General features: G+C 43.9%; 1 protein-coding gene across 12 annotated transcripts in view; it reads left to right on the top strand.

Moving 5' to 3' along the window:
* LOC138497200 (poly(rC)-binding protein 3-like) overlaps nt 1-27,586 on the top strand; it is a 3,473,032-nt gene that overhangs the window by 544,636 nt on the left and 2,900,810 nt on the right. The window lies entirely within an intron of this gene.

The raw sequence follows: 27,586 nt of genomic DNA, 5'->3' as shown, positions 1-27,586 counted from the left end.
ACTGAGCATTCTAGAACAATGCCACCTCCCGGCCATGCTTCAGTGTTGAGAAATCCTCACAGAAATGAGGTACCCGACCACAGGAATTAAGAAAGACACTTGTGAGCTCTGTTGGTATCAGCCCATCATTCTGCGGCAAAAAATGCTGAACACAAAAATCCAGAATTGCGAGGTGCACTTCTCGGGAAGATAGCTCAGCTGCAAAGTGCTCGCCTTGGAAGCAAGACAATGCAGAGCAACACAGGTTCAATCCCCGGGTCCGCGCTTAGAAACCTCTGTGTATTAAGTGCGTTATAAATAACCTATCATATCATATCACGTTTTCATGCAATTATATTTGGGCGTGAGGGGGGTTAGCGTAATAAAGAATACGAGGAGTATGAGGGGATGCAGTGGTCTCCCCCACAAATAATAGCAGGGAAATATCTGGGGGGAAAAGACATTTGGAATTTTCGTGTTCAGCATTTTATTTGCGCAGTAATCACACAGATCCAGCTCTGCGTGATAGCATAAAACACCTGTGGTAAAATCAGCTGAAGAACAGTTAAGATTATTGAATATACTATCACAGCAGCCCATTTTTCACCAAATTAAGAAAAAACAATAACAACAATAATAATAATAATCATCATAATCATAATACAATAGCAATACAAATAACAATAACAAGAAACTGGTTTCCAGGTTCGGAGAACTTGGTGTCCAATGTTAATTACAAACATCATCATTACCAACAACTGGGTCCCTATTTTCGTGACTTCTGCCCATAAGCGAGTGTAAGGGGCTGAGATGACACAACTGGGGCATGAACCCACGAGGGACAGCAACTTCCTGGTCTCATGGCAAAGTGGTTGTGCATGAGGGATCCTCACAGCTGGTTAAATACTTATGAGAAACAGCATTGTGGATTGATCTCAAATTTGCGAATTGGAAATATAGGTTAGATCCAGTCTGAACAACTATGGCGAGTTTCCTGATGTGGTTATATGGACTTGCATGACATTGTTGCAGCCCCAATCTCTGAATCGCTGCGACTGACCAGTGCTTTAAGATAAATTAGAGGTAACAACAGAGATGTCGGTGCGCGCTCCAAATACTTGTATTTCAATGATCATTTATTCACTTTAATTTGATCTGTATACTCCCTGTATTATTTTCATACAGAGAAGTTTTGACAAATCCTTTTTTATAACAATGTTGAGTTAATTCAAAATACCATGTTTTTCTTTTTGCGAATTAAGTCACTGTGTGAGCGTGCGCATTTGTGTGTGCGCATGTGTGTGTGTCCTGCTACTCTCCAGTTGCCAATGCGCAGTCCATAACAATGCCGCGTTTGGAAGTAGGGGGCGCAATTGAGCTTGCTGAGCAAAAATGTTATAAAAATAGTTTTCTGCAGAATGTAAATGCGCGTTTTTAATACCCTGGATATGGAGATTTTCTTTTTTTAATTATTATAAAACCGCAGCAAACTTGAAAAACAAAAGTAACACACATTGAAATATTCTCCAAAAAAATAATATTGTCAGTCTGTGGGATATGCGTGTGTGCGTTTTCTGCTTTTTTAGGAAAATACGTGTTTTTTCATAGCGAGAGTATTGTAAGACACGTCTATCACACCCATTGTACACCCAGGGCATTTGGTTGTGTGTCCTTTTGTGTAATGTGACGCAAGAATTGTGGGTATTTAAAAAAAACAGATTACTGCTAGAGTTGTATGAATAAGCGAGCACAACTGTGGGCGTTGAGGGTGAGAACAAAAAAAGGGTGGGGGGGGGGGGGGATTTTGCTCAATACTAATAACCAGAGGCAGGATTTCAGGTTTAGAGTTGTGATGGCGCAACTTGGACTTTTAGGAATAAGTGGCGAGTTTAAGGTTGCATACGTGCAACATGGACTATTATAAAGATTTTGGGCCTCATTACACGGGAGGTGGTAACCATGGTGCTATTAGCGCCATGGTTGCTGCCGGTATTTTACCGTGTCTGCCTTGGTGGGTGGCGGAATTACCGCCCTACTCCAAGGTGAGTGGGGGCGGTAATTCCCCATTAACCAAGGCCCTTCCCCATTCCCATTTTTGCCCCCATAGGGCATAATGGGAATGGGGAAGGCACTAATTACGGTACCCCAAATTGCGGTACCGTAATTAGCACCAAGGTCCCTTTGCGCGTTCGTTTTTTAACGCTTTCTAAAAGCAGGCGTTAAAGTACCAACCCGCAAAGGGACCTCGTAATAAGGCGGTAAGGGTTAACCTTACCGCCTACCGTGTAATGAGGCCCTTTGTATTTTTGTAACATTTTTTTAATGTGAAATTGATCAAATTTTGATCTTACACACATTTACAAATCCTCATTTCAAAAACACAAATAAAACACGAAATCCGTTACATAATACAATAGAGATCGTTATAGCATTATTAACATCTTTAAAATAAGCACAATTTTTCTTAGAAAGATGTTGTGAGATTTTGTGGGTTCATGCCCAGGTTAGAGTGGAAGAGTGATGATGACTTAAAGTAGTGATTAAAGAGGAATGGAGTTGTTATTGAACAAAGCTTAGACTACAATTACAGTGTGAGTTAATATGATGTCAGACTAAAGTGAAGATTGTCTAGTAAGCCAAGGATCAGGTGTGAATGCACCATGTCGGTAAATTAAGCGAAGTTTGTGCTTCGTGCTTTGTTTGGGCCAAGGTAGTGTGTGACAGGAGTTTACATCTTCCATGAGTGAGGTGTGATGCAGTGAAAATAGTGCATAATGCACCCTAGTTGTATTGCAACAAGTGAAATTCATGTTAGTTTTGGTGAGGTGAAGTGCATTCCTGTGGCCGCTAGAGATATTAAACATGACAGAAGTGCACGTTAGGTTTAGTGAGGTGAAGTGCGTGCCTTTGTGTGGCCGCCAAAGATATTGAACATGACAGAAGTGCATGTTAGTTTTGGTGAAGTGAAGTGCGTGCCTGTGTGTGGCCGCTTAAGATATTGAACATGACAGAAGTGCAGGTTCGTTTTGGTGAAGTGAAGTGCATGCCTGTGTGTGGCCGCTTAAGATATTGAATATGACAGAAATGCAGGTTTGTTTTGGTGAGGTGAAGTGCATGCCTGTGGTCTCTAGTGATATGGAAACATGACAGAAGTGCATGTTAGTTTTGGTGAAGTGAAATGCATGCCTGTGGCTACTATAGATAGTGAACATGACAGAATGGCATGTTAGTTTTGGTGAGGTGAAGTGCATGCCTGTGGTAGCTATAGATTTTGAACATGACAGAAGTGCATGTTAGTTTTGGTGAGGTGAAGTGCGTGCCTGTGGCCGCTAGAGATATTGAACATGATAGAAGTGCATGTTAGTTTTGGTGAGGTGAAGTGCATGCCGGTGGCCGCTAGAGACATTGAACATGACAGAAGTGTATGTTAGTTTTGGTGAGGTGAAATACGTGCTAGTGGCCGCCATAGGTATTGAACATCACAGAAGTGCATGTTAGTTTTGTTGAGGTGAAGTGTGTGCCTGTGGCCGCTAGAGATATTGAACATGACAGAAGTGCATGTTAGTTTTGGTGAAGCGAAGTGCATGCCTGTGGCCGCCATAGATATTGAACATCACAGAAGTGCATGTTAGTTTTGGTGAAATGAAGTGCATGCCTGTGGCCGCCATAGACATTGAACATGACAGAAGTGCATGTTAGTTTTGGTGAGGTGAAGTGCGTGCTTGTGGCCGCCATAGGTATTGAACATCACAGAAGTGGATGTTAGTTTTGGTGAAGTGAAGTGCATGCCTGTGGCCGCCATAGACATTGAACATGACAGAAGTGCATGTTAGTTTTGTTGAGGTTAAGTGTGTGTCTGTGGCCGCTATTGATATTGAACATGACAGAAGGGCATGTTAGTTTTAGTGAGGTGAAGTGCATGCCTGTGGCCGCCATATATATTGAACATCACAGAAGTGCATGTTAGTTTTGGTGAAGTGAAGTGCATGCCTGTGGCCGCCATAGACATTGAACATGACAGAAGTGCATGTTAGTTTTGGTGAGGTGAAGTGCGTGCTTGTGGCCGCCATAGGTATTGAACATCACAGAAGTGGATGTTAGTTTTGTAGAGGTGAAGTGTGTGCCTGTGGCCGCTATTGATATTGAAAATGACAGAACGGCATGTTAGTTTTAGTGAGGTGAAGTGCGTGCCTGTGGCCGCCATAGTTATTGAACATCACAGAAGTGCATGTTAGTTTTGTTGAGGTGAAGTGTGTGCCTGTGGCCGCTAGAGATATTGAACATGACAGAAGTGCATGTTAGTTTTGGTGAAGTGAAGTGCATGCCTATGTCCGCTATAGATATTGAACTTGACAGAAGGGCATATTAGTTTTGGAGAGGTGAAGTGCGTGCCTGTGGTAGCTATAGATTTTGAACGTGACAGAAGTGCATGTTAGTTTTGGTGAGGTGAAGTGTATGGCTGTGGCATCTAGAGATATTGAACATGACAGAAGTGCATGTTAGTTTTGGTGAGGTGAAGTGCATGCCTGTGGCCGCTAGAGACATTGAACATGACAGAAGTGCATGTTCATTTTGGTGAGGTGAAGTGGGTGCTTGTGGTCGCTATAGATATTGAACATGACAGATGTGCAGGTTTGTTTTAGAGAGATGAAGTGCATGCCTGTGGCCGCTATAGATATTGATGTTCATAGTATTATGTTCCTGTTATCTTCATTCTTCGAGATTCCACACACTGCAGATTTTTTCATGTTGTTTCTCAAATAAACATGAAATTTTATTTATTTTTTTGGAATGCAACCAATTCAAATAGAGGTGGTAATCTAATGTCTCTCGGCTGGGAAAAATAAGTCGAGAAACAGGTTTTTGATTCACGTGGATTCAATTCACAGAATGTTTAAGAGCAAAATGTTTTTAAGTATTGGACCAAAGTTAGTCTAAGACAACTCCTATTACTTGGGGTTCGGAGATCTATGTCTTATTGTAAGCACCGTTCCTTGGGTTTGATACATGATCCCTCCTAATAATTGTTGGGAATGGGATCAAATTGTGGCCTGGCTCGTGGATCTCGCTGATCTGTATTTGTACAGTCAGGGCACACAAAAAGCCGACCGGTTTCAGTGGTAAAAGAGTTAGTAGAACCACTTTCTTCAGGGCTAGAGAGACCAACACCGATTAATGTGAGGTCTAATTTCTTCTTCTGGTAGAGACGAATCTGAGGTGTTCAATAGGAGGCCACCCTGTATAGTGAGAGAGCGGGACATGGGGTAAGGGTGGAAAGACAAAGAAAAAATCCATTAGGGACACGTCCCAAAGGTTCCCTCAGAGATGGAAAACCATGATAGTATATATGGCTTACCCATCAGAGGTGGATACTCCCATGTAGCAAGGTCCTAGATTCTTACATGCATGGTTAGTGCAAAGTTCTAATTCCAATATCGTGCACACTATCGTGCATTCCTTGGGAACCTATAGAGGGGAATAATATCTATAAGTTCCCAGGAAGGGTATTGTGGAACTGAAGCAACATGCTGTCCGGGATTCTACATCAATTTTGAACAATTCAAAAACAGATTAAAAGCTACCCCAGTTATTAGGATGGGTCAACTCACGAAGAGTTTTGCCTCAGAAACACACCACCCTGATGGGTGGGTCCCCAACCTTTCATAGTAATTGTTTAACATTTTTTTAATAATTTCCATAATGCTTTTTCTCTTGGAGTACAGGAGGTCATGCAATGGGCTGTTCCCTGTACTCCACTATCAATGGAAAAAATCATTCTAAAAACTAAGAAATATTTAGGTATTATTGGGCGGTAGGTACCATACAGTAGTGGTTCGAGGTTAGTGCAGTATGTGCGCCTCTAGAGGTACGCTGCTCCAGCGAGGGATATGGGTAGATAACTAATTCAGATCAAAGTTTTTAGACGGCTATGACAAAAGTAGATAAGTACAGCCGCTCGTTACTGCAGGTTAAACACAGTGAATTAAAAAGTCTACGCTTCTAACTGGCAAAGTTTCATCACATTTTGAGCTCACCTCCATGTTTTCTGAAGAGAATCTTGTATGATGGTAGCTCTGCCCTTATCCGCCAGTTTAACAGTTTAATTGTAATTTGGTCATTGTCTGCCAACGCTCTTAGGGCTACTTTTTCTTTTTCCTAGAAGTTGTGAAAAGTTTGGTGTTCTTCTTTTTCAAGTTTGTCAATGCTTTTAAAGAGCACCTTTTTTTCGAATGTAATGTATTCTGGAGATATCCCATTGGGTGGTGGATAAAAGGTAGACTTGTTTCTCAGGCCCGTTGCACATTTCTCAGTCCTTTTCTCAGTCACACACGTGACACTACCCGTGACCATGAAGAAGTAGATAAACTTCAATCTTTCTACTGACTGCCAAATGGTACACCATTTCATTTTGGTCAAACGGGACACCACAACAGTTCTGATACTTTCAATTGTGTTTGCCCCCTTTTTTACACTTCATGAATGCAAGTTTCCTCCCCTCTGTACAAGACTTCAGTACCACACCAACATGGCTCCTTTCTCAGTGACTGCATTGGTCCCTTTTCAGTGTCTATGATGATTTCGGCATCGCGGCAGACACATAACGTGTCACGTGACCACGAGTGAATAGATACGCACTCGCTAAGGACGCCGACACCCGAACTGATGCCTACTCGGGAACAAGACGAAAGGAGATTCTCTTCAGAAAACCTGGAGGTGAGCGCAAAATGCGATGAAACTTTTCCAGTTAGAAGCGTAGACTTTTTAATTTACTGTGTTTAACCTCCAGTAACGAGCGGCTGTACTTATGTACTTTTGTCACGCCGTCTAACATACTTTGACTTGAATTAGTTATCTACCCATATCCCGCGCCGGAGCAGCGTACCTCTAGAGGCGCACATACTGCACTAACCTCGAACCCCTACTATATGGTACCTACCGCCCAATAATGCCTACATATTTCTTAGTTTTTAGAATTATTTTTTCCACTGATAGTGGAGTACAGGGAACACCCCATTGCATGACCCCTTGTACCCCAAGAGAAAAAGCATTATGGATATTATTAAAACATTTTTAAACAATTGTTATGAAAGGTTGGGGACCCACCCATCAGGGTGGTGTCTTTCTGAGGCCAAACTCTTTGTGAGTTGACCCATCGTAATAACTGGGGTAGCTTTTAATCTGTTTTTGAATTGTTCAGAATTGATGTAGCATACCGGACGGCATGTTTCTTCAGTTCCGCAATACCCTTCCTGGGAACATATAGATATTATTCCCCTCTATAGGTTCCCAAGGAATGCACGATAGTGCACACAATATTGGAATTAGAACTTTGCAATAACCATGCGTGGAAGAATCTAGGACCTTGCTACATGGGAGTATCCACCTCTGATGGGTAAGACGCAGATACTATCATGGTTTTCCATCTCTGAGGGAACCTTTGGGACGTGTTCCTAATGGATTTTTTCTTTGTCTTTCCACCCTTACCCCATGTCCCGCTCTCTCACTATACAAGTCGGCCTCCTATTGAACACCTCAGATTCGTCTCTACCAGAAGAAGAAATTAGACCTCACATTAATCGGTGTTGTTCTCTCTAGCCCTGAAGAAAGTGGTTCTACTAACTCTTTCACCACTGAAACCGGTCGGCTTTTTGTGTGCCCTGACTGTACAAATACAGATCAGCGAGATCCGTGAGCCAGGCCAAATTTTGATCCCATTCCTAACAATCATTAGGAGGGATTGTGTATCAAACCCAAGGAACGGAGCTTACAATAAGACATAGATCTCCGAACCCCAAGTAATGGGAGTTGTCTTAGACTAACTTTGGTCCAATACTTAAAAACATTTTGCTCTTAAACATTCTGTGAATTGAATCCACGTGAATCAAAAACCTGTTTCTCGACTTATTTTTCCCAGCCGAGAGACATTAGACTACCACCTCTATTTTAATTGGTTGCATTACAAAAAACCAAAATAAAATTTGATGTTTATTTGGGAAACAACATGAAAAAATCCATAGTGTGTGGAATCTCAAAGGATGAAGAAAACAGGAACATAATACCATGGATTAATTCCGAAACAGAAGTGATATCTAAATAGAATTTACTTGAATCAAACTGTGTTACGACAATTATGAAGGGAAGATTTGAGTAACAGATCCCTCAACCTGGTTCCAAATTTGTGGATACCGCTATAGATATTGAACATGACAGAAGTGCATGTTAGTTTTGGTGAGATGAAGTGCGTGCTTGTGGCCGCTATAGATATTGAACATGACAGTAGGGCATGTTAGTTTTGGTGAGGTGAAGTGCATGCCTGTGGCAGCTAGAGATTTTGTACATGACAGAATTGCATGTTAGTTTTGTTGAGGGGAAGTGCATGCCTGTGTCCATTAGAGACATTGAACATGACAGAAGTGCATGTTAGTTTTGCTTAGGTGAAGTGCATGCCTGTGGCAGCTAGAGATATTGATCATGACAGAAGGACATGTTAGTTTTTGTGAGGTGAAGTGCGTGCCTGTGGCAGCTAGAGACGTTAAACATGACAGAAGTGCATGTTAGTTTTGGTGAGGTGAAGCGCGTGCTTGCAGCCTCCATAGATATTGAACATGACAGAAGTGCTGGTTAGTTTTGGAGAAGTGAAGTGTTTGCTGGTGGCCGTTAAAGTTATTGAAACATGACATAGGTGCATGTTTGTGTCAGTGAGGGGAAGTGGTGCTTGTGGCAGTTAAAGATTGTGATATATGACATTTGTTATGTTTGGTGAGGTGAGATATGGGTGGTGTTGTTACCATGAATACAGTTTTAAATCCCTCTTGCAGGGTAATAGAGTATGGATGTGTGATTTGCCTGACTCTATGGGCCTCATTACGAGGTGGGCGGTAAGGCATTAACAGCGCAGGTAAAGGTGCCGGTGCCATTAACCCCTTACCGCCCTATTACGAGGTCCTCTCGCGGGACCCGCTCTGGACGCCGGGTTTTACCAGACGTCCTTAGCGGGTCCCGCAAGCGGCCCAGCATGCTATCAACGGGCCCGTGATTAAAGCGCCCGTTGTTAGCATGCTACCCATTCCCATTGAGCCCTTTGGGGGCTCAAATGGGAATGGGGATGGTCCGGGTTCCCTGAATGGGGAAATACCAGGCCCTCCAAGGTTGGAATGGCCCGGTATTTCCCCATTCAGGGAACCCAGACCCATTTTTGGAGGCAGCCATGCCCTTATTAAGGGCATGGCTGCCTCCAAACTCGTAATGAGGCCCTATATCTGTCATCGTTGTGTGAATGTGCTTGGGAAAGAGAGGACGTTTGTACCATCTGTCTTTTGTGCGTTTCTGTCTGAGCAGGTGAGTGTGAGGTGTATGATGTCAGTGTGACTGGATTGCCATTGATAGTATGTGTTTTGCTGTGAATGGTAGAATGCCCAACTGAGTGTTCTAGATGAGCCAGTAGGAAAGATGGGACCTGGGTGGTGTGCACCGGTGGGCCCTCCATGTAACATCTTACAGACTCGCTGAGATAACCTATGTAACTTCCATAAAGCTTACTTAAAGACAACCTGAGTGATGCAGAGTATCTTTACAGTATATATGTGAGAATTTGCACCAGGAAAATACTCACACCCCACAAAGGGTGCAATTTATGAAAATGTTTTCTTCACTTGTGTGTGATGCGCATACGCATCAGTAGAAAACACTGGGGGCCAATTAATGGAATATTTGCCTGTTCAAAGTGAATTTGCACTGCTGAAAAGTGACTTTGCACTGCCCACACAAAACCTGATTCATGGAACCGTGCGAAGTGTATTTTTGCCGGGCAAAGTCAGCGTATAGCCATTTTTGCAGTACGAAATGACTTAACCTGGACTTAGCCCGACAAATTTACACTTTGCACGATTCCATGAATCCAGCTCTTTGTTATCAAGGAAACATATCCTTTTTAAGTAGAACAGGATGCTTACATTACCAGCACGTGATCTACACGAATAAACATGGATTGGAAAGTCAGCAGGTTGTTTTTCTTTCGTGTAAGTTACTTTGCTTTGTGTAAGTCGTGGCATCACCACCATGGTCGTTTCAAAGTGCAGTGGCGTATTGCGCCCCTACCTCAGAAAGCCAGACCATAGTGTGCTGGAAAGGAGGGCAAGAAAGAGGAAGAAGCGGGAGAGAAAGAAGGGATGGACGTTGCAGGTGCAGGGTGGAAGGCAAGCAGGGGGGAATACTGAATATTTGTGTTGATGTGTTTTTGTGCACAATATACGGACTACAGAGGGATAAGACAAAGAAAAGTATGTGCTGGGCGAACCCACACATTGGGATGTCAAGATACGTTTGGAAGAATTATAGGTTAACGATCTAGAACAAATGTAATGAAATTATTGTTTGGGTTGTCTGTGATTTTAGTCAAATGCCAAAATACAACACATCGCATATTTGGTATCGCCTCTCAAATGGCAAACACTCATGCTAGTTATTCCCGCCATAAGCCAGGTGCTCCCATGCCAGGTATTAGTATTCTATGCCATGTACTCCAATCACATGCCAAGTATTGCCATCCAAAGGACAGCTATTTGCACCACATTGTCCACTTTGCTCTACAGAGATAGAAACCATATGCCATGTTTTAGTCGTCCACGCAGGCCTTGGTGCACTGATATCTCGGTCCCTGAGGCCAATCGTTAGAGAGGCAGAAGTTAGGGCTACCACGGACACCTTGCCCCATTTGGCTCAATACGAGGGCCCCGTTTGTTGCTAGTAATGTGGCCACATGTAGTCATCGGGCCTGGCTGGTGAGACTCAGGTGCTAGTGGTGGCTCTAAAGATCCAAGGGAGTGCATTTTCCAAAGTCACTTAAAATCAGTGACATGATGTTGTAATTGTTTTTTTTTGGTATCATGTATTCAGATGCAGGGCTGGTTACTCTCCCTGTTTTTCTGGCTGCACGTGTGTTAGTTTACGTTGTGTGATAGCTTCTATCCCTTAAAGTAGCATATGACTATTGCATTTATTTACATGCAGGACTGTGAGTTTCTCTCCCTGTCTTTTGGGTTTCCCCATTTTCTAGCCTGTGCCCCAGAGTTTGTATTATCTTTTTAAACCAGTGTATAGCTCTTGATGCAATTTTAAAGGAATTGTTTAAAAACATGGTGTTAATCTTTTCTATCTAACAATATTTTATAACCTCAAACAGATATTTTATAAATGTCATACACGTTGATCATTGTACTGTGATGAAATCTTAATGGCTTTGAGCCGGGTAAAGATCGTTATGATGATGATGATAAAATGTCATATTTACACATCATATATCAAACGTTCCCTTCAGATTATTAGCTTCTTGTATACTGTAACAGATATTGGCAGCAAGCCGGTGGTATTTTTGTTGCGTACCGGGTATCCTTCCCAAATGCCTAGATACTCCAGACAAACCCAGCTTCCATCAAATCCAAGACACATCATGTGGCAAGCATTGCAATCAATTGCCAGACACTCGAATCAACTTCAACTTTAATATGTGATGAAAAGGGGTTCGCACATTTTTACAAAATCACTACAGTACAGGAATGAGTAGTGGCCACACCAAACACTACTACTAAACCAGCTGTGATCGCAATCACAAAGGTGAAACAGCCACAGCTCAATATGTATACTGGCTTCGCCTCTTTTGGCAACGTGGGCCGAGGGCAAGTAATGCTCGTCATCAGGGCTGTGAGCTGATACAGTTTCAACACAAAAATAATAGTATGGTGGAACCAAAATAAAAGAAAGCCCAACCAAGCCTCTACATTAAAAAGGAACTTAAATATAAATTAACAATGAGCACACATAATTGAAGCCATGTGGCCCAACCCTGAAAGGAAAACACAGAGAGTGCAGACTTTGAGAATAAAGGGCATTCTGGGTGGGGTATTCACTCAAAACATTGCAGCAGTGATGTGGATGTTATGTTATGTTACTTTGCATTTATATAGCGCCTCATGTACCATTGGTATGGTCTGAAGCCGCTGATAGGTTGAACGCCCTTGGGAACCGAAGTTCAAGTCAGTAGAGAGAGAAGAGAGAGGCAAAGGTGCATGAGCACAGGATATGTGTACAGCTGGTGTGGCAATCGTGTAATCGCTGCTTCTTATCGGTAGGTGTTGCGGTTGAGATATCAAGAGTATGTGTTCGTTCTGGCAGGAATTATCCAGACCGATTGTGGCTGCGTTAGGCCTGAGGAGAACGCCTGGCGGGGGGGTGTGTAACCAGCAGTGTTTAGTTAGAGTGAGGGGAAATATGAGGCAGATGGTTGTATGAGAACAGCTATACCGAATGGTGTCATAGTATCTCTGTGTTCTAGATGAATGATGGTGTAAGTAGGAGAGTAAGCGTGGTGATGTGATATGATGGGTTACATGCTCTTTCCAACATTTCATGCACTCCAATTCATTCCATGTAGGTTGCGCAATTCTATGCACTCCATTTCGCTCCACGCACTCCAGTCCGTTCCACGCACTCCAGTCCACTTCACGCCCTCAGTTCGCTCCACACATTCTAATCCGCTCCACACACTCCAATCCACTCCACGCACTTGAATTTATTCCATGTATTCAAGTCTGTTCCATGTACTCCATGTTCCGTGAATCTGTTCCATGTACTGAGATCCGTTCCATGTATTTCAAAGTTGTTTTATGCACTCCATCCACGTATTTCACCCGTACCATCCACATACTTCCCTATACTTTTTGTGTATTACCCTCGTTCTACGCATTCACCCGCTCTACTCATCCACCCATTGTACGCACTCCTCCGCTCTACGTACTTCACATTCTACGCACTCACCTGCTCTTATGAACACCACCGCTCTAACGCACCCCTCTGCTCTTACGCATTCACCCGCTGTATGCACTCACTCGCTCTACGCTCTCACCCGCACACCTTTGCTCTAAAGCACTTGTTCGTTCTTACACACTCGTCTGCTCCATACGCTCGCCTGATCTTCCCATTAGTCAGTTGTGCTTATTCATCCACTCTCCACACTTCTGCATTGTTACACACTCCACCGCTCTGGGCTCTCTTCCGCTCTGCGCACTCTTCCGCTCTGCGCACTCTTCCGCTCTGTGCACCATTCATGCTCTACACACCCATCCTGGTCTGTGCAGCCATCTGGTCTGCGCACCCATCTGGTCTGCGCACCCATCTGGTCTGCGCATCCACATAAGTCACCCGTTCAAACCACATACGTCTCCTGTTCCACCCACATATGTCACCCGTTGCATCCACATACGTCACCCGTTGCATCCACATACGTCACCCATTCCATCCACAAACTTCACCCGTTCTGTCCGCTCTACGCACTCATTTGCTCTGGGCACTCATTCGCTCTATGCACTCATCCATTCTACACGCTCTACGCGCTCATCCGCTCTACGCGCTCTACATGCTCATCCACTCTACATGCTCTACGCGCTCATCCGCTCTACATGCTCTATGCATTCATCAGCTCTACATGCTCTACGCGCTCATCCGCTCTATGCGGTCATCCACTCTACATGCTCTACGCGCTCATCCGCTCTACATGCTCTAGGCACTCATCCGCTCTAGGCACTCATCTGCTCTAGGCACTCATCCGCTCCAAGCACTCATCCGCTCCACGCACTCATCCGCTCCATGCACTCGACTGCCCTATGCACTCGTCTGCTCTAATCCCTCGCCGCTCTACGCATTCACCCGCTCTACTCATCCACCCATTGTACGCACTCCTCCGCTCTACGTACTTCACATTCTACGCACTCACCTGCTCTTATGAACACCACCGCTCTAACGCACCCCTCTGCTCTTACGCATTCACCCGCTGTATGCACTCACTCGCTCTACGCTCTCACCCGCACACCTTTGCTCTAAAGCACTTGTTCGTTCTTACACACTCGTCTGCTCCATACGCTCGCCTGATCTTCCCATTAGTCCGTTGTGCTTATTCATCCACTCTCCACACTTCTGCATTGTTACACACTCCACCGCTCTGGGCTCTCTTCCGCTCTGCGCACTCTTCCGCTCTGCGCACTCTTCCGCTCTGTGCACCATTCATGCTCTACACACCCATCCTGGTCTGTGCAGCCATCTGGTCTGCGCACCCATCTGGTCTGCGCATCCATCTGGTCTGCACACCCATTCGCTCCACGCACTCCTCTGCTCACCGTACTCATCCGCTCTGTGCACTCTTTCCTTCAACACACTCATTTGATATATGCGCTCTTCTGCTCTACAAAGTCGTTCGCTAATATACACTCATCTGATCTATACACTCCCCCGCTCTATACATTCATCCGCTCTATACACTCATCCGCTCTATATACTCATCCGCTCTGCACATTCATCTGCTCTATGCACTCATCCGCTCTATACGCTCGTCCACTCTACACTCATCCGCTCTGTAAATTCATCTGCTCTATGCACTCATCCGCTCTACACACCCGTCCGTTCTACACACTAATCCGCTCTACACCCCATCCGCTCAACCTGGTCAATATTCTCATCCGTTCTATACACTCATCTGATCTACACACTCTTCTGCTCAATGCCTTCATCCGCTCGTCGCACTCATCCGTTCCATGCGCTTCATCCTTTCTAATGATTTCAGCCACTCCATTCACTTTGTTCATTCTTCATGCATTATCGATTCAGGCCATGTCACTTGTCATACGCACTGGATCCGTTCTGTGCTCTCATAACTGTTCCTTGCACTTCACCCGTCTCATGTATTTCAATCGTCTATTCTGTACTTTCCATTTATGCCATGTATTCATACAGTGGGTGTCATCTGTCTGTATACTCATCAGTCTCTTGTATTCATCATTCCATCCTCTTCTCTTTATTCCTTTCCGCCATTTTGTTCATTTTGACTATTGCATTTATTACATCCATTTAATTAATTTAAACCTCAATACTGTTTTCGTACGATTTATACTTTTATCTACTTCACTGCCATGACATACTTTATTTGTTCTATTCTGTTTGACCTTTTAGTTTATATTAGCGGTTATTAGTTGTCGATTTCTTGCATGGATCTTGATGTTTTATTGTTATGTGTCTTATTGTTATTCAGGATATAGTAGTTTGACGGGTTGGTGCCGTTGAGAGGCTGTTATTCAGTTTTGGTTAGTTGGCGTATGGGTTGGTTTTAGGGGAAGAGCCAAGTTTTCCGTAGTTTGTGGAAGGACATTAGATCTTCATTTAGGCAGATGTGGGGTGGGAGTGCGTTCCACAGTGTGGGGGCTAAGGCTGAGAATGATGATCCGCCCAACCTGACCGAGTTTGTTTTAGGAATGACTAGGAGGCCGGCTGAACTTGATCTTAGAGTACCTGGAGGGTGATAGGGTTTAAGTTTGTCTTGCAGATATTGAGGTCTGGTTTTATGCAATGCCCAATGAGAAATGCATAAGGTTTTGAAAGTCAAGCTTCGGGCCACTGGAAGCCAGTGGAGAGTTTTAAGGGCTGGGGAGATGTGGTCTCTCGGGCCGAGCGCAAGTAGCAGTTTGGCTCCGGCGTTTTTGTGCTCTTTGAAGTTTGTTCAGTTGGTAAGCGTGGACTCCGAGGTAGAGGGGGTTAGCGTAGTCCAGCCTTGATATAACAATTGATTGGACCGCGGAGAGTCTGTTGGGAAAGGAGAGATATGGAAAGATGCGCCTAAGAATTTTAAGGTAGTAGTGGCAGGACTTTGAGACGTTGTTGACTTGGCGTGAGAGTGTTAGGTCAGCGTCAAGGGTGCATCCAAGGTTTTTTACTGAGTTAGAGGGCGTCAGTGAGTTGCCCATGGCAGATGGCTAGGGTAGCGGGTGTGGAAGAAGTTAAGAGTTGCCACATACCATGATTTCAGTTTTGGAGGAGTTTAACAGGAGGTGGCTTTGGGTCATCCAAAGCTCTATGCCAAGGAGGCAGGAGGCAAGGTCAGGTCGGCAGTTGGGTTTTGAGTTGAGGAGTTTTAGAATTAGTTGAGTGTCATCAGCGTAGTTGTAACACAGTATGTTGTGTGCACGAATAATTGGTGGGAGGGTGATCAAGTAGAGATTGAACAGGAGGGCAGATGTGCATGCTCCTTGTGGAACTCCCGTGTTGACCGGTCGGGCATGGGAGGAATAGGTGTAGAGTAGTGTTATTTGGTACCTGTCTTTGAGGAATGAGGCTATCCATTTGAGAGTGGTTCCACAATTTCCTAGGGAGTGGAGGCGGTCAAGGAGGATTGAGTGATTGATAGTGTTGAAGGCGGCGGATAGGTCAAGAAGGATTAGTGCGGCGCATCCCGCGGAGTCTGCCGTGATTTTACTGTCATCCCAGATTAAGGTTAGGGTGGTTTCAGTTCCGTGTCGGGCTCTGAAACCTGATTGTGCGGGGTCTAGGAGATTGTCGGCTTTGACAAAGGCATTTAGTTGGGAGCAGGCGGTTTGGTCAATGAGTTTGGAAAGGAACCTGGTGTTAGAGATGGGACGGTAGTTTTTGGGCTCAAGAGGGTCGAGGGAAGGTTTTTTTTATTAGCGGTTTGACATGAACCGTTTTGAATGCATCGGGAAAAATACCAGAGGAAAGGGAGTCATTTATTATGGATCTTGCGTGTTCTCCTGCGCAGGTAGAAGCGAAAATTTCTTTGAGGGTTGTGGCCGGGCAAGGGTCTAGAGGAGAGTTGGATGGCTTGCGGGAAGAGAGCAGTTTGAGAAATTGGTCTGGTGATATTGGGCTAAATGAGTCGAACGCTGGTTGTGCAGTGGTCGCAGGGGGTGGGTTAGTCGGTATGGGGGGAGGGTTGCCTGGTGGATGTAAGAGAGCCAGTTTGGTGGTTAGCGTATTTGTTCTTTCGAGAGCTGTGGCTTAAAAGTGGAGAGAGAGTGAGTCACACAGTGATTGAGAGGGGGTCAGGACGGTGGTAGTGCATGCCGGTTTGGTGAATTCAGTGATGATTTTGTGAAGTTCTTTGCCGGGGATTTTGCAGTTTAGGATTCAAGAGTTGTAGTGGGCTTTTTCTGCTTTCCGTATTTCGGGCTTGTACTGATGAAGGTGTCGTGCCAAGGTGTCTCTCCTCTCCTAGGTTTGGTCTTTCTGCCATTTGAATTCTAGGTGTTTACATAGTTGTTTTGTGGTCTTCAAATTAGGTGTGAACCATCTAGGGAACAGGCCACAGTGGGATGATGGTTTTCATGAGGGTGTGAGCCGCATTAGTGAGGTGTTGAGCCACGAGTCAAAGGTGTTGGGGGTTAGTTGTTTATTGAGTTGGCAGATAGGTGGAGGAGACTGGAGAAGTGCGTCGGCTAGGTCAGGAACCTAGTTTTTTCCAGCATTTGCGTAGAATCGGAGGTTCAGGTTTGAATACGGGAAGAGGGTCGGGTGAGAGAATGGCGAAAGAAACAATGAAGTGATTGGACCAGATGATAGGGGTGGGTGAGTTTAGATGTATCAGGTTGTGGGAGCTAAAGATGTCATTAAGAGTGTGTCCTTTATAGTGAGTTGGGCCGTTTATGTGGGGTTGGAGGTCAATCGCGTCTAGACCGTCAACCAGAGAATGTGTCATAGGGTTGTTGGGGATGTCGAGCCATATGTTGAAATCTCCAAGAAGGGTGAGGTTGGGATGGTATAGCTGAAGGGTGGCGACAGTGTTGCAGAGGTTGTTTGAGAATTGTCCATCGGTTCCAGGGGGTCTGTAGATTATTAGGAAGCTGTGTGAGAACGACGGGGAGAGGGATAGTTTAACGAGGAGTGATTTGCAGGAAGGAATGGAAGGTTGAGTGTCGATGATTGAGGCGTGGAATTGAGACTTGAAGACGAATGCTATTCCACCTCTTCTAGAGGGGCGGTTTAGTGGGATGAGGGAGTAGAGGGGGGGAAGGCTTCATTGGCGATTGGGGCGAAGTTGTCTGAGAACCAGGTTTCGGTGATGAAAACTAGGTCTGGTTTGTCAGAGGGGAGGAGGTCAAAGATGGTGTGTCTGTTTTTTGCTACAGATCGGTCATTAAATAGGATGCAGTTCACTTTGATAGGTGAGGTTGGTGTCAGAGCTGCAGCGGAGGGGGTTGGGGGGCGAGAGAGTGGAAACTGTAGAGGGCAAGGGAGAAGTGGGCGAGCAGATGAGTGGCGGGTTTCGGGTGGGAGTGGATGGATGCGTGTGTTAGGGAGATTGGGTTTGGCATGGGGGACTTGAAGTTGGGGTGTGGGCAGTTAGGAGTTTCAGTTGCAGATGGTGAGAAGTCGAGGGAGAGGGGTTTCAGGAGGGGTGAAGCAAGGGGGGAAGGTGGTGATTGGGGGAATGTGGTGGTGGGTCGAGACAGGGGAGGCGATGAGTGCTGAGAGATTGAGGGAGACCAGATAAGTTTCCTCTGTCTTTGATGCGATTGGTGTGTGCGAGAGGGTCGGGAGTCAGAGGGGGAGAGGGATGAGGCTTCTGTTCTTGCTAGGGCAAGCGTGCGGTTTTTAGGCAGGGGAAGGGGTGTGGTCAGGAGGGGATGATGGCGGGGTTAGTGGGAGAGGAGGGAGGTGCATGATTGCAGAGCCGTTTGTGCCCGGTATAATAGTGAGGGGAGAAGGCATGATCAGCGTAGGCTGGTCGTTGGCGGGGTTCAGGGGAGAAGCGATCTTAGGGTGGTTGGCTCGCACTCATGCCCCTCTGGCTTGGTGTTTGGACAGGGGATGTGTAGGGGATGTGAAGGAGGGTGGAGTGATTTGGGAAGGGTGGAGCGGGAGGCAAGGCAGACCGGAGAGTGGAGGCAGTTCACTGTGGACGTTGCGGCCAACCATGGTGGATTGGGTGCACTCATGGTTAGTATGTGCTATTAGGCGTAGTTTCAGGTGCAACTTACACTTTATGTTGGACTTTATAAATGTGGCTATATTACTGGGTGAGATTAGTCTTGGTTTCTGGGATCCACTAAGCAGGGTGATTTTATTAGGACTTTCTAATTGTAGTTCTAGATTCAATCAGGGCACGCTATTGGGCAAGCTTCTAGATTCAAGCAGGGGCCGTATTAGGCTATTAGGGATACTTCTGAATTCAACTAGGGCACGTTATTAGGCATACTTCTAAATTAGGGTAAGCTGCACTATTATGTCTACTTCTAAGTTTAGCTTTGCACAGAGAGGAAATTCGGGGCACTTCTAAATTCAAGTTTGGACAGCGGGGATATTCGGCACACTTCTAAATTCAATTTTGCACGGAGGGGATATTAGGCAAACTTCTAAATTAAACTTTGCACAGAAGGGATATTTGGGCACCCTTGAGACTTTAAGTTTTAAGTTTTGCACAAAAGAGGCTATTAGGTGTACTTTTAAATTCAACTTTACCCAGAGCGGAAATTAGGCTCTGTTCTAGATTCAACCAGGATGGACTATTGGGCACCCTTCTAGATTCACCAGGCCACACTATTTAGGCACATTTCTAATTCAACTTTGTTGAATGATATATCTTTGAAAGAAATAGAGGAGGAGTCTTAAAAGTAACAATGGTACTTTAAGGAGGTCTAGGAGGACAGGGCTTCTTCATATACCTTATGTTCTTGTCTTTGGGCATCATCAGTGCAGAGCCAGGCTTTTGTGTATATTAACCGGAGTCAGAGTGATTTTGGCACTGGGCCTGGGTTGAGTCAGGGATGGCACAGCCGAGACCAATGATGTAGTGCTGATTAGCAGCTGCATCGGCTTGTGGGTCAAAGTTGATGGGGACGGTGCTGGCAATGTCGGGTCAGCAGCACTGCAAGACTCTGCAGACTCGGGTGCAGAGCAGCAGAAACTGGCCTTAGTCAGTGACGTGGTACATCCTGTTCAACACAGCATTGGGGTACTGCAGTGGTATCTGCTAGAAGCTGAAAGAAGCTTGTGACCAGGCAGTGGTGTCCAGTTGGGATGCTAGAAGTCTTGGCTGGCCTTAGATGGGAGATGGCAGAGGTTTGCCATAGGCTGCTGGAAAAACTCGACAGAGATGCAGAGGCAGGGGGTGCAGAAGACACCATCAGTTCCTGTGCACAAACTTGGGTGCTGTTAAAGGTGCCCATATTGGCATTGATGTAGTTTAGAGATGCAAGGAGAGCCAGGGCTCACTTTGTTTGTTCTGTGGTTGCTGAGAGAGCTAGTCTAGGGTCACAGGGCAAGGTAATATTGTGTCTGGGCTTCAACCGGACGTTGGCTGGCACCTACAGGGGCTCCTTCACCTCCAATGACACTGCTGCCTTTGAAGTAGCAACTCCCAGGCGATCTTCTGGTGAGTGTTCCTGTACCTTGATAGAAATGTGTTGCCCTTCCTGCCGAAGGATAAAAAGACAGCCAAATGTCACTTGTCTCATAAGCAGCTGATGAGACATTCAGATCAAACATATATGTACACCAATCCTTTCATAGCTGGGTCCTGTTCACTGTGCTGACATTAGTATGATATCACATTGCTGTGGCTGCTAAATGTTCTGCTCTTAGTAGTCACCATTTCAAACACTCAGGCATGGCTCATATTTAAGGATTTACATACCACCAGACTGACTAAGGAATACAGTTAGTAAGACTAGAAGCTGAGGTGACAATAAAAGCACCCTCTGCCTGCAGGAACTTTGTATTCCAGCAGCAGTCAAAGATGTTCATGTGACTGCTTAATCTGCTCTGTGCCACTGCAGGGCTGCTGCTAAGGGCAAAAAGAGGCACATGTGTGCACTCTAATCTTGGCATTGAGCATTTATGAAAGAATGGTCTGATAAGCAGACTTCCCTTTTAGAAACAAAATTACCCACAGTATTTTATATGTATACCAATTAAAAAAGCTAAGGCAATGCTCCCCTCAACAGTTGGTCATTTTATCACACATACACTTTACAAGAACACACATTTGTATGAGTCTTAATGGAATGAATCCTTGCACAGACCAACTATTTTGTCTCTTTAACAATATCTTTCACAATTACTCTCTGCTGTCTCTGCCTTCCTAGGTGTGAATCATTTTATTTACTTAAGGCCTCATTATGAGTTTGGTGGTATCTGGCCGGTAAATCCATCCAGATACCACCAAACTGTACAACCGCTACCGCCACTTGATCTGAGAGTATTCCGTTGGATACAAGTGGCAGTGTAAATCCCCATTTCTTTTAGTCCATAGGACTCAATGGAGCATTTTTGGTGAAACTACCACTGCAGTATTTCCGCCGAAAACGGGCAGAAAGTCAGCAGATTTACTTCCAGCTCATAGCTGGAGGTGAATCCTCCAACTTTCCGCCCACCTCATAGTTGGGCAGTGCGGTAATGCAGCAGTATATGGTAATACCACCACATTTAACCTGCATCGCCTAACTCATAATGAGGCCTCTGCAGCTGATAGTTTTAAAACATGGCACAAGACCAATACCACACAGGATAGTACTCAAACAGTAAAATCATTAATTGTTATTCATTATTGAGGGCCACTATTTTTGTTGACCAGGACTATTTTTGTTCTAGTTTTATCCTATGTAAGGCTCCTTCAAAAGATTGCTTGGCACTAGTTAAAGACAGTGCAATCCGCTTCAGTACTAATACTCTAATTACTGAATGCTTGCAGATTTTCCAAATTGGCCCCCTTTCATCACACACACTTCACAGAGCTCTCCCATATTAGACAACGAAAACCTAAAAGCCTGAAGCTTCTGTACAAAACTGTGCGCCATTTTGATCTGCCATTTAAGCAGAGCGTAAGCCAAATCAAATATTATATTTTGAAATGATTCTCTGCACCCGTAGGCTGCAATTTAATGATGATCCACAATTGATGATTAAGATGATAGAGCCCAGTGTGAATACAAACACTGCTTATCTTGGGAGACAGTAATTTCCTTTTGGGATTTTTGAGGAGTTCTTTCCGTTGATAAGAATATCCACAGAAGCCCCCGCAGCATTAACCATTTGTTTGAATATAATTTTGAACCGTGGAACAGCAGCTTGAGATAACAATATTTGTTAAAACATATCACATCATTAATGTCATTTGAACTGTTTTCCTTTATATATATTATATTATATGTATATATATATATATATATATATATATATATATATATATATATATATATATATATATATATACACAAAGAAAAGATTGGAAACCAATCCGGGGCACAACGGCACTCTGGCGATGCTTTTGATGAGAGACTGGAAGTCACAGAAAACAAATCCACAAGCAGTCAAAGTGTTCCGTGCAGCCAAATTTCCTTTATTAGTTAAAAGTGCATGGGCAAAGGAGGCCGCAGCAGTTCCAGTGCAGAAAAAAGAGAACGACACATTTCACCCTACTCGGGCTTTGTCTGGTAACGTATATATATATCTTCAAAGCACTGAGAAACGTCAGGGAGGGTGAGTAGCACTCTTCATTCTTTCGAAATTAGCACAGTCCGGACATCAGAGTTGAAATAAAATATATTCTTTATTCATGCCTTGCAATGTGGCAAAAAAAGGTTAAAAAGCCATTACAGTGAGGTTCTCCCAAGGTGCAAAAATCTCTGTGCGCGTTAGGAACGTTAACGCGTTTCGCGGCTTGCCTCGCCGCTTGATCACAACAATGCGTTCCCAGTAAACCATAGAGTTTTGACCCTTGTGCAGAACCGACGGCAACCATTTGTGCCGACATAGTGGAGGGACTCCGTTTTGAAATGCGGCCCATTCGGAGCTGACCCATGGCGGACATCTTAGTATTGTTGGAGCCACACTAATGGCATACTGATGCATGCCACTTCGCCATGATCTAACTGTGTGGTCCCTGTCAACTGCCCTTCTTTTGGGTATGTGGTCTGGATAAAACTAATTAAATTAAATCCATTGTTGGTCCGCCATGGTCTGCCACGAAGGGTAAGCGTGTCTCAGCGGAGCCCCTCTGTGCCGAATACCTATTAGGAATGCAGTACATGTGTTTGCTGACCTTCTGTTTGTTTCTCTCGGGTTTGGGCATGTAATGATCATTAACATCATTTGCGGTTCATAGAAGTTCAATTTTCTCAACTTCCTGTTTCCCAGTTCTATGCATGGTGGCATGAATGCCTAATCAACCCATTATGTTATGATTTAAATTAATCAATATTTCAACAAGGACATAATTTGAGTAAGATCCTTCTTTGACCAGATAATTATATATCAAATTTCATCGTTAAGGTGCCACAATGAAGTGCAAAGATCACTATAAAGTGCATAGTGCAAACAACATGATAAAGTGCAACAGTCTCTTTAAAGTGCAACGATCACTATAAAGTGCATAGTGCAAATGTCTTCATTCGTGTGAAATGCAAAAGTGCACCAAATAGCGATCTAAGACTTGTCCGATTTGGTCTGGAAGCCTAGCATGTCATCTTATTCGTATTATAACTCGGCAATTGTTAGTTCAGGCTCTGTAATACTAGTTCTTAATCAAACTCTGGTTTAAAAAGGCACAGTCAAATATCACACATGTGTAAAATTGTTGGTAAAAAGACAACCACCTAGTGAAATAAAATCGTATTGAGTACGAGATAAAACAATATAAAAAGAATGTTATTAAAAGACAGGAGGGGTAGGGCTAGTTACTGTACTCCTCATCCATTGTATTACATAGTGGAACAGATGAAATATGAGAATCCTACAGTATTTCTGGACACAACATTAGCAAAATCACATAAAATCCTTTATCTTGTTGTTGGTACACTCTGAAACTTTCTGGAGGCAAAGAAGCAGGGAGCAAGGAAAAGAGCAAATGCAGAGAGAGAAAAGAGGAAAGAGAGAACAGACAACAACAATAGGGGAGAATGAGCACAGCTAGATTTCCTACTTGGCGATTGATCACTGGCCCAAAAATGTATACAATTGCTCGTCTATTTTGTGTCCATTTGGAGTTTTGCTCTCAAAGTCCAATATGTAGCGGGTCTCTCTCTGTCTCAGGATTTTTTTCTTTATCGCCTCCTCTGGGTCCTATGTCGATTTTATGCACACCAAAGAACCCGAAGCTAGCCATGTTTTTCTCATAAAAAACCGCAAAATGTTTGGCCATTGGGTAGTTGGCGTCGTTATTGACAATGGCCCGTACGTGTTGTTGGATACGTGTCTTTAATTTGCATTTGGTGCTCCCTACGTACCACTTGTTGCATGCGCAGGTCAGCACATAGACAACGTATTCCGTTTCACAGGTAATTTTACCCGATATGCAAACAGTTTGACCGGTAATGGGGTGATTGAAGGAGCTCTGAGATTTGGTATATTTGCAAATGTTGCAGTGGGTGCATTTGAAAAAGCCCTCTTTTCTGTTGGTGGATAATGAATTTGCATTGTTGCTCTCCTCTTCTTGGATCATGTAACTTTGCACCAAGACATCTTTTATAGATCGATTTCTTCTAAAGGTTATCTGTGGGCTATTTCGGAGGTTTCTATTAAGATCCTGATCCGCCACGAGGATCCTCCAGTGATTAGTTAAAATTCGTCGAATCTTAGGTGCCTGAGTGTCAAACGTTAAAATTAGTCGGGTGCTGTCTTTCTCCGTATTCTTCCTCTCGTTATCTTCGTTCCTGCTATGAGACTGGAACGTTCCTTAGCTCTCGCTTTGAGATATGCCCTTTCAACCACTCTCTTAGGGTATTTTTGTCTAGCAAACCCTTGAGCAGTTATTCTACTCTCCGTATCATAGGATTTCAAGGTACTACTGTTTCTTCGCAACCGGATAAACTCTCCGTAAGGGACACTCCATATCAGGTTTTTCGGATGTCCACTGTGTGCATGGAGGGGGGCATTTGTCCCTGTGATTTTTCTATGTAGTTTGCTGGTTATCTTATTATTTACTATCTTCACGTTCACGTCAAGAAAAGTAATCAAAGTGCGACTATGTGTTTCTGTAAATCAGAGATTGTTATCGTTGAGGTTGAGTCGGTTGATGAACTCTGTCCATCCTTTTTCGGTTCCCTTCCATATTATGAAGAGATCATCTATATATCTCAGCCAGAGAATGATGTTGTCTGTGTGTTCATGGTTCATATCTGTCCAGACCTCATTGATAGTACCATTTGATTATGTTCCAGATAGTTGAGGGATCGGGTCTGTAGAAAGTGTTGACACGACTGTTTCCCATATTCATGGCCAATGGATGTATACAACAAAACCACATCCATGCTTGCAAGTAAATATCCTTTCTCCCAGGGAATGTCTTCTATTCTTGATAGAAAATCTGTCGTGTCTCTTAAGTAAGATGGCAATACTGACACAAATGGAAAAAGAACTTCGTCTATGTATTTCGACATTTTCCAATGCAAAACCTATCAAGCAGACAATAGGTCTTCCTGGGGGTTTCTTCATATTTTTGTGTACCTTGGGAAGAAAGTAGATGGTAGGTGTAATTGAGTTGGTAGTCGTTAGGAATTTGCGGCTCTCTTCGGACAGCAGACCTTTTGCTTCCCATTCTGTGAGTAGCGTGTTGATTTTGCTTTCAAGTTCTCTGATGGGATTCTGAGCAATTTTCATATAGCATTTGTTGTCATTCAACTGTTTATAAGCTTCTCTTATATAGTCTTGCCTGTTTTGTAAGACTATGTTGCGCCCCTTGTCCGAGGGTTTGATGATACAATTTTTCAGTTCATGCAGCTCTTGTAGTGCCTGTCTGTCTCCGAATGATAGATTATCATTCCAAATCCTTTTCTGTTCCTTTCTTCTGAGTTTTTTCAGATCTTCAATTACTAGACTCTGAAATGCCTCTATGTTATTACCAAGGTTAGCCACTGGATTAAACTTGGATTTGGGTTTCAGTTGGCTCTTAGTGGTCCAGTCTCTTCTGATGTTCAACTCTTCAAAGTCTAAGGGTTCACCCTCAACCCCTACAGCTATACCTTTTTCCAAGTCAACCAAATCTGTTAAGGTGATTAACTCCTTAATTTGAACCTCAGTCTGACCCATCTCTCTATCTTTGGGGCGTTTTTTGAACTCAACTGTTGCAAAGAATTTCTTTAGACGTATTTTACGTATGTATTGATCAAAGTCGATTTGTGTCTGCACGTAGTCATTTTTAGCTTTTGGGCAGAAATTTAAACCCAGGTTTAGTACTTTTATCTGGTTGGGGATGAGGACGTGATCTGATAGATTGATTATTCTTAGATTTGTTTCATCCTCAGTATTTTGCTCTGTTACTTTCCAGATCGCAGCTGTCTGGCCGGGGTATTGCTCATTACATTGCCTGCTCCTCTCTCCCCTCCTCGTGGTTTTCGACCGCCTCTGCCTTCCCCCGACTCTGATTTCCACCTCTTTTTGGCTTGTTTTTTCTGCCATCTTGGCGTAGTAAACGCATTTCGTCTAAATAATTCATGCGAACAATGGGTTCATCAGTCTCACTGCTCGTTAAATCTGATTCACCGGTTGATGCGTTATCATTCGATTGTTCGTCATTTTCTTCAGTTGGTCTACTTGGTCTGGATAGGGATGCTTGTCTCATCTGGTCAAATCTTTTAGCAAATGTGTAGACCCTTCCTCTTTCATAATCCTCTTTGTCTCTAAGAAATGTTCTCGTTTCCTTTGCTTTATTTCCTCTTCATATTCGGCCAAACTCTTCTCCATGCTGCCCCTTAACCTCTTGCCCTCCTTGGTTTCAGGTATCTTTTTTAGTTGTTTTTCTGTTTCTTTGATTTTTTCCAATGGCTTTATGCGGTCCGCACCAGCATACTTTACCAATAACTGCAAAAAAGTTTTTGAACATCCATTCGTGGCAACACTCCATTCTTGTATATATGCACACACAACTTTTTTTTTTTTAACAGCTCTTTCCCTAAAATGTCCAGTCTGTAAAATGTAAACGAAAATCGTCGTACGAGCCAAAGGTTATTAGCGAATAATTGTTCGCATTTCCTATGGTACTCAACATGCACCTTAACTATAGTGCGGCAATAACCCCCCTCATTTATACATTTGCCAGGTGTAGCACAGGCAATCAGGGGAGCTTCAGTAGGATATGTGGCAACAGCATATAGCAGAAACAGGGCACATAATATGCTGATCTAGGTCAAGACTTGTGGTTACCAGAACTGCTGGGGCAAGATCTGGTTCTAAGCAAATCGACACAGAGAGGCAGGAAAATATTACTGGTAACAAGGATTGACCACAATAAGGGGTGTATTCCAATTTGCTAGCGGGTCAATTGTGAGATTATGGCAAACCCTTTGAAGGGATGCCAGCAGATGACTCTTAACAATCGTCATGCAGCAGAGTCATGACTTGGAAGTATCAAAGACACCAAGGCTAATCTGGAGACCGTTTACTGAGACAGAAGACGTCAATGGACTAGGGGGGAAGAAATGGATATTGTTCACTTTTCTAATCTTAACAGAGGCTAGCATGGATACGCAACTGGTGCTACGCTGTGTTCCAATTTGCAATGACAATTGAAGCTCAGAGTGGATAGAAAAGATAGAGGTTAGGTAGAGAATGAATCAGAAGGTAAAAGGTGGAGTATGAAGACAGGATCTATATTAGCACTGACTTGGAAGGCAGACATGAATGCTACAGTAAAGAGAAAATCATGAGCAAAGCCCCAGAAACAGGAATCAGGGAATAGCTGAGAAGCACACAAAGAAAGCTGCCACAGAATCTCCGATTCATAGCTTTGTAGAAATATCAGGAGACACACGGCACTAAGCATAGACAAGACAAGATCATT

This window comes from Ambystoma mexicanum, chromosome 5q (assembly GCF_040938575.1).
Source record: "Ambystoma mexicanum isolate Mex_15411 chromosome 5q, UKY_AmexF1_1, whole genome shotgun sequence".
Taxonomy (NCBI): Eukaryota; Metazoa; Chordata; class Amphibia; order Caudata; family Ambystomatidae; genus Ambystoma; species Ambystoma mexicanum.
Note: the sequence above shows the minus strand (reverse complement) of the source record. Positions and strands in the feature narration are given on the sequence as shown.